General features: G+C 44.1%; 1 long non-coding RNA gene across 1 annotated transcript; it reads left to right on the top strand.

Annotated features, from left to right (window-relative positions):
- Nucleotides 1-521: 521 nt before the first annotated feature.
- On the top strand, nt 522-1566 carry LOC106578717 (uncharacterized). The gene is made up of 3 exons (XR_001322508.3): nt 522-649; nt 1182-1241; nt 1344-1566. It is a non-coding gene; the product is annotated as an uncharacterized LOC106578717 (long non-coding RNA).
- Nucleotides 1567-8308: the final 6742 nt, after the last annotated feature.

Consider the following 8308-nt stretch of genomic DNA (forward strand, 5'->3'; position numbering starts at 1 on the left):
GACCACGTCTGTGGGCGAATACCCAATGGTGGCGGTGGGGTTATGGTATGGGCAGGCATAAACTACGCACAACGAACACAATTGCATTTTATCAATGGCAATTTGAATGCACAGAGATACCGTGACGATATCCTGAGGCACACTTTACATGTTGCGTTTTATATTTTTGTTCAGTGTAATTTTTCCTCTGTGCAGAATAGTCATCATCTGCACTGTCATTGGTGATAAATGATAAAATACATGTATTCATTTTTGGGGGGACATTACAAACTCAGAACTATTGCATGGGGCAGTGATTCAATTAACTGAGATCAATTTGTGATGGCTACTTAAATGTAAGGACAAAGCCAAAATATAGAAAAACGGCAGTGTATGCCAATGCGCTTATGCAATGTCCAATGGACTATTATCAATGGACTATTGGACTTGGAAGTCACTTTCACCATCATTGATGTAAAGGGTAAACATTGACAGCCCATTTTGAACACGCCCTCTATGGGGCATGTGACATCCCCATCACTATAAAACTGAACAGTGCTGTGCTCTCAGAATAAAGCACAAAGTCAAGATGAGAGGAATAATACTACTCAGTCTCCTGGGTGTTGTCCTGGCTCTGCCTAAACCTCAACAACAACCAACTAAACGGCTGGTAAGAAATCCTTTTCTTTGAGTGAACTTTGATTTTTGACTGTTTTGAATAAATTCTCATACAATAATCCTCTTAGATCATTTTGATTAAACAAATTCGGAAGTGAAGGGAATCAATACTTTTTCAACACCGAGTTCCTATGTTTAGTTGCTTCATCATGATACTTCAGTAAAGATCATAATGGACACTGCAAAAATGGAAACGTCATAAATGATATAAATTGGGATTGGGATTATGGAGAGGATAAAGGCATAATTTAATATCATAGAATGTTCAATGGGTTTTGTTAGAGAACACAGCAAGGTGTATTTGGAGTCGTTTGATATTTGCATTGTCTGGTGTCAATGGCCTTCCTGAAACAGGGTAAACACACAGTTACGGGAATTCATACTCTTATTCAAATAAAAGTCAGTGGTTTATGGGTGTTGATTAACCCTGGTCAAAGGAGCTATGTTTACCGAGTTGTGTTATTTAAAATACAAAGACACTGATAAGAGATGAATGGGCTAATATTTATAATACATTATTTCAGTGGCCAAAAGGTTCCAGGTTTCCCCTTGAAAATGAAGATGGGTTTGGAGAACAGGAACAAGTGAGTAACTTTTCTGTGTGTGTGAGTGTAACTATGCATTGTAGATTAAAGGACTTGACATTTGTGTTTTTATATTTACGACTGTCACATATTTTACTCCAGGAGACGTCCCATGGCTTGGTATACACAGGTACTCAGCCCATTATGGAGCCCACTCCTAGACCCTTTGCAAGCACGGAGAAGACAACCCTATCAGCAGCTGTAAACGATTTAATATCAGCAGTTGTAAACGCTATTCAGAGTTTGGCAGATTATTAAAGGACTGTATTGCTGGTTTGAGTTGGGGCTATCGTGGTGGTGTGTCCAATAAACCAGTGGTGTTCAACTTGTGGTCTGCAAATAATGTATTTATTGTTTCTCTTCCAAAAATAGTATATTATAATTATTGGTTGAACACATTCATTTATGGTAAAGGATGATTAACTAGGAAACATGGGCAAAAATACACGGCAGTGATTTCATATAAAATGTGAAACCAAATGCATATAAATCAAATGTGCTCATGAATCTCAATACAACATATCAATATTACATTTCAAAGGAATAAATACTATGGGGGCAATATATTCAAACAAGAGTAAAACAAATGCATCTAAATATGAAACAATAAATGTTCACATCAAAAAGGAACAACATAAAAGGAATACAAACTAACATTGTCATCAATGCGTTCAAAACACAAAGAAAAAGTTTACAAGAACAAAACGTCTTGCAACAAACACTCATGTAACTGAAAGGTATATAGACCGCATTCCTCTGCCCAGGCGTTGCTGACACATTCCAGCTCTTACAATGCCTGGATAGGTATTTTACCTATCAGCTAACCAAATCATTATGTTATAGCAATCTGGTGCCCGACGGCACAGTTGATAACGTGGCATGCAACGCAACCATTGGTTGAAGCATGCAACGCCTGAGCAGGGGAATGCTGCCACATTGATTAGCTGCAAGTGTGTGCATTTATGGTGAGTGAGCTGAAGTCCCGCTTCTGCTGGAGGGGAATGGACAGGGGAATAGCGGATTGGGATTAGATGAGGTGACTGACAGTTTTGTGTAGGGAAAATTTGACAGCAATAGTCACTAAGGGCTCGATTAAATCTGTAGCGCTGAAGATCTACGCTACACCGCGGTTGAAATGTAAAGGTCATTTCCAATTGAGCCAACATATGCACCGTTTACCTATGCATTGTTTCCGCGAACCCGGGAACATTGCTTTTACATTTCAATCACTCTGTAACACGGAGCTTCAGCGCTACGGATTGAATCAAGCCCTAAGTTTTGTACAGTCAGATTCTGAAATGGGCAAAAGTCTGTCCTCCACAACTGTGGCATGTTTCTGTGCACATTCCCTTCGCTATGAGCTATAAACGGTGTCATGACGTTGGCCTGTGGGTAAGGTTTATGACCCCCCATAAATACCTTTCTCCCTTCCCCTCTCTCTCTGACCCTACTGAAGGACTTTTGAATAGCCTTTGTTAAATATAGAGAGTCTGGGAACATCAAACAAGTGGGGGGAAAGGAAACATATTTCGGTAATAGAACCAGTTGGAAATATGCGTTGGAACTTAATGAGTATGTATGTCAGTTCGGTTGTCATCTGAGACATTATGACTGATGACAGGACGACATAAACTGTACCTGGGAAAGTCTACACATTCTAGTTATCACATTCACATGGAATTGTTGTGCAATTTAAATGTTTGATATTGAAACTGTTTGTTAGGAGATTAAATGTAATTTAGCTTCAAAATGAGAGAATTGGGTTTTCATAAGGAAAGAGCCCTGACCAATCAGTGGCCCGCCCCTGTGAAGAGACAGGGGTTATAAACGATGAAACACACCCTTCTCCCCTGCCACTATATAAGACAGTGATGAAAATGTAACCCCCAGTTCCGGGTACGTGAGGTCTGCAGCCTCTGCGTTAAAAGGACACACATGTCAAGTACAGAACTAAGCCAACCTCGGCGTGAGCTTTGGTTGCGAATGGTATGAACTTTGAACCCTTATTCACTACAGAAGTGATACTTCCTAGCCATGGAGGAAACCAGAGCCGGTCGAGGAGTCAAGAGCGGATGACGACACTGGATTCCGGAGAAAGGGACTGGTGGAAAGAGCACGACGGAGCAGACGCACAGAGGGAGGAGCTAGGTAGTATGGAGGAATGCGCACTATGTCGCCCATACGCACTCAGAGCCCGGTGCGGTCGATACAGGCTCCTCAACGGTTTTGTTCGACAGCTAGCCGGCAGCCAGGAAAAAGTGCGCCGGCTCAGCGTATCTGGCCTCCAGTGCGGCTCCCCGGCCCAGGATATCCTACGCCTGCTCCACGCACGATACCCTGCATTCCCCAGCACAGCCCAGTTCGTCCTGTGCCAGCGCTTCGCCCTTGTCGGGCTAGAGTGAGCATTGAGCCAGGACGGGTTATGCTAGCTGTAAGTGGCAGATCTCCAGTGAGAATCCTGGGCCCAGGATATCCTACGCCTGCTCCATGTACGGTGCCCCGCATTCCCCAGCACAGCCCAGTTCGTCCTGTGCCAGCGCTCCGCCCTTGCTGGGCTATAGTCAGCATCGGGCCAGGACGGGTTGTGCCAGTCCTGAGCGCCAGACCTCCAGTGCGCCTCCAAGGCCCAGTACGTCCTGTGCCTGATCCGCGCACTCTCCTTCCAGCGACGCTCCCTAGCCCGGAGCCTCCAGCAACGCTCTTCAGTCAGGAGCCTCCAGCGACGCTCCCCAGTCAGGAGCCTCCAGCGACGCTCCTCAGCCCGGAGCTTCCAGCGACGCTCCTCAGCCCGGAGCCTCCAGCGACGCTCCCCAGTCAGGAGCCTCCAGCGACGCTCCCCAGTCAGGAGCCTCCAGCGACGCTCCTCTGCCCAGAGCCTCCAGCGACGCTCCTCAGCCCGGAGCCTCCAGCGACGCTCCCCAGTCAGGAGCCTCCAGCGACGCTCCCCAGTCAGGAGCCTCCAGCGACGCTCCTCTGCCCAGAGCCTCCAGCGACGCTCCTCAGCCCGGAGCCTCCAGCGACGCTCCCCAGTCAGGAGCCTCCAGCGACGCTCCCCAGTCAGGAGCCTCCAGCGACGCTCCTCAGCCCGGAGCCTCCAGCGACGCTCCTCAGCCCGGAGCCTCCAGCGACGCTCCCCAGTCAGGAGCCTCCAGCGACGCTCCCCAGTCAGGAGCCTCCAGCGACGCTCCTCTGCCCAGAGCCTCCAGCGACGTTCCTCAGCCTGGAGCCTCCAGCGACGCTCCTCAGGCTGGAGCCTCCAGCGACGCTCCTCAAGCCGGGGCCTCCAGCGACGCCTCTCAGCCCGGGGCCTCCAGCAACGCCTCTCAGCCCAGAGTCTGCTGAACAGGAGCTAGGCCCAGAGCCAGAGCCACCTCCGTAGTGGGAGGATTGGCGAAGGGGGGGTGTAGCACAGGAACCGTCGTTGACGGTGGCCACCCTCCCTTCCCTCCCTTTAGGTTTGGGGTTGGTTTTGTGGGGGTTTTTGTTTTGAGGTGCAGTCGGGGTCTGCACCTTTGGGGGGAGGGTACTGTCACGTCCTGACCAGTAAAGGGGTCATTTGTCATTGTAGTATGGTCAGGGCGTGTTTGTTTTGGGGGGTTTTGGTTCTAGGGGATTTTGGTTCTACATTTACATTTACATTTAAGTCATTTAGCAGACGCTCTTATCCAGAGCGACTTACAAATTGGTGCATTCACCTTATAGTATCCAGTGGAACAACCACTTTACAAAAGTGCATCTAGTTTTCTATTGCTATGTTTCATTTTCCATGTTTGGCCGAGTAGGGTTTCCAATCAGAGGCAGGTGTTTTTCGTTGTCTCTGATTGGAAGCCATACTTAGGCAGCCTGTTTTCCTTTGGGTTTTGTGGGTGGTTGTTTTCTGTATAGCCTGTGTGCCTTAAGGAACTGATTGTCGGTTTGTTATTTTTGTTTAAGTGTTCACTTTATTAAATAATAAAAGAAGATGAGCACTTTACCCACTGCATTTTGGTCCACTCCTTCGAACAGCTGTGACAAGAACACAGAAATTGGTTATTAGAAAAGCATAAACCTAGAACACAGACATTGGTTATTAGAAAAGCACAAACATAGAACAGAGAAATTGGTTATTAGAAAAGCACAAACATAGAACACAGAAATTGGTTATTAGAAAAGTACAAAGATAGAACACAGAAATTGGTTATTAGAAAAGCACAAACATAAAATGTTCCATCACGAGATCTTTGGCAGGGGTGTCATACTGAAAAAACACAACGAATTCACGGGCCAGACATAGACTATGTTTGTTTTTAGAAAAAAAACTTGCGTACAACTGTGACCCAAACGGGCTGTTTTTATTTTGTACATAGGATGCTTTATATAGCATTTTAACATATTAAAAGAAAAAAGAGATAGGGTAAATAATGTTTGTCCAGCCCTAATGCGAGCGCATCAGGCTGTCATTTCTTAAAGTAGATGACTCAACTGTTGACTCATTTATACTCCCTTGTGTATCCTATTGTCCTTTAGCTGTAATTTATAATTAAATCCTTTACCTTGTAACTTTTTGACAACCAAGATGACATTTTCTGTAGGCTTCAGCAATGATCGGTTGGAACCGTAACTTGGCATGGACATTTAGGCTACAACACATTTAAACTTTCGGTCTGGTAGAAGATCCAGTCACTGCCATTAGTGATGATATGATACAGTACCCTGGCTTGCATGTGTGTGGGTGTGTGTGTGGTTCTGGGAGGAGGGATGTGTGTATGGCAATATGCACTGCAGTTTGACGTGCAGCACATTTGAAATGCTTTCTGTAACTTGATGTGCAGCGCATCGCGGGCACATCTATGGGGTTGATCAGGTCAGCAATCAGTCAGCTTTACATCAGACCAAGAATAATTATCACCACTTCTACATTATAAGACAAATCATTTTATCTCAGCCACCAGGGTGGTGTAAGTGCATGGTATTGAGCTTGATGCTCTTTTCCAATAAATATTGAGGGTCTCATTCTGGTGACATGATGATCGATGCTTGGCTGCCGTTTGACAAATAAAAATTATCTCGCTCTTTTGTCCATAATAATCTCATCATGTAGGCTATACCCACACGGTACCTGTAAACTGTTGGCTAGAGCACATTTACTGTTTAACGCAACACTTTTAGTGTCAAAACCATCAGTAGAGTTGAAAATCAGATGAAAACCCATTTTTTATTCAGTACATGGAAAGGTAATATGCAAAAGTTATTTTTATGTACATCTACGTCATTACGCACAGCCTTTTTCCCGCAACAAGTCAACTTAATGGTATCACACCTCTGGTGGGAAAACACGCATATAGCTTTTATGCGGATTTTAGAATATTCGCATAAAAAACATCTGTTGCCAAGTGGATGGAAACCTAGCTATTGTAAGGACTTGTATTCAGGTATGAGATCAGTCTATGGCAGCGTTTCCTAAACTCAGCCCTAACACTACACAGCTGATTAAAACAATCAAATATTCATCAAGCTTTGACAATTTGAATCAGCTGTGTAGTGTTTGGGAAACTCTGGTGAATGGGGTTGATCAGAAGGTCAGCAATCAGTGAGCTTTACATCAGACCAAAAATAATTTTCACATTATAAGACACATCATTTTATCTCTGCCACCAAACTTCTATCATTCACACCCTTGACGTCATTCACCATCACAGCAAACGTTGCATGAACCTTCAAGGCCAGTCTGGTAGAAAAGTTAATACCTGGAAAGAGAAAATTTGATTTTCATATACATATTATCAGGTGTCAGTCCAATATTTCTAGGTGTCTAAAGAGGTTGAAGCCAGAGGTTGAATGGTAACATTTTACATAAATAATCTACTAAATTGTAGTGCATTAAGGTAACTCTGATTGTTTGTAATGATCAGGTGGACATTATCAATCAGGAAGATATATATGAGACTGGTTTATAGGAACTCACCGCGTCAGAACAGGGATGGGTGAAATGGCCTAAAAATGATATCTAGATTTTTTCAAATTTATGGGCGATTCACATTATACAGTACCAGTCAAAAGTTTGGACACACCTATTAATTCAAGGGTTTATCTTTATGTTGACTCCGTATTTCAGGCCGCTGCCACAGATGAAGCAGTACCAGTACTTCAGATAAAAAATACTTTTCTTTGTATGAGGTTATTCTTATCTAAACTTGGGAGGTGAATTGATGTTGTGCAGGGTTGTAATGTCTTCTGATTTTTTGTTATTTCCTGTTTTACATCTTCGATGCTCTGGAGCCTGGTGTGGTCGCCAAGGAGCATTCGGACTGTCGGGACCAGGTTTCAGCTGCTGCGCAACGCTGACATCGTTCCTCCCATAGATGGTCTGCCTGTAAAAGCACCACCTGAACTGGACACAGCTAGACAAACTATCTTTTTGACAAGATAAGGGAGCTTTGCGACGAAGAGGCTATGGACATCACATGCCCTGCACCAAAGTCAAGGGCAGGACAGAAACATGCCCTCCGAATATAGATTCCCTTGTTCATGCGTGGTTTGGACAGACCAGTCATCAGCACTATCTGCAGTCTGCAGTGCATCTATTCACATGACTCTCTCCTAACACACACACCATACGTTGCTATTTTTTTTTATCCTGCTGCTCAGCCACTTTACCCCTGATTGTATGCATATAACTACCTCGTCTATCACTGATATCGTTATTGTTCTTCTACATACTGTATATTTTATTTATATTGACACTATCTATTTCTGATGTTGCTACTATGCAAATAGCCATTTGTCTGTACCGTTTACACCTTTTGTAGAGACCATCCACTTAGCAAGACTTCTAGAATATTGATATATAAAATGAATACTGATATGTGTGGTCGTAACATGATTTTGTGACATACCACAACAATATCATGTGACCGTATCAAGTATCCACCACTTAAATATATGGCGCATTCATCTGTTTATATACTGTACATGTGCACCTCACCCAGTTTCAACTCAGGTTGCATGGCCTTAACTTATGTATGGAATACTGTGATAAGTGTGTGGGTAACAGTATATAACGTATGCTAATGTACTGTTGTGAAGGC

The sequence above is a fragment of the Salmo salar genome, chromosome 19 (assembly GCF_965601325.2).
Source record: "Salmo salar chromosome 19, fSalSal1, whole genome shotgun sequence".
Lineage (NCBI taxonomy): Eukaryota > Metazoa > Chordata > Actinopteri > Salmoniformes > Salmonidae > Salmo > Salmo salar.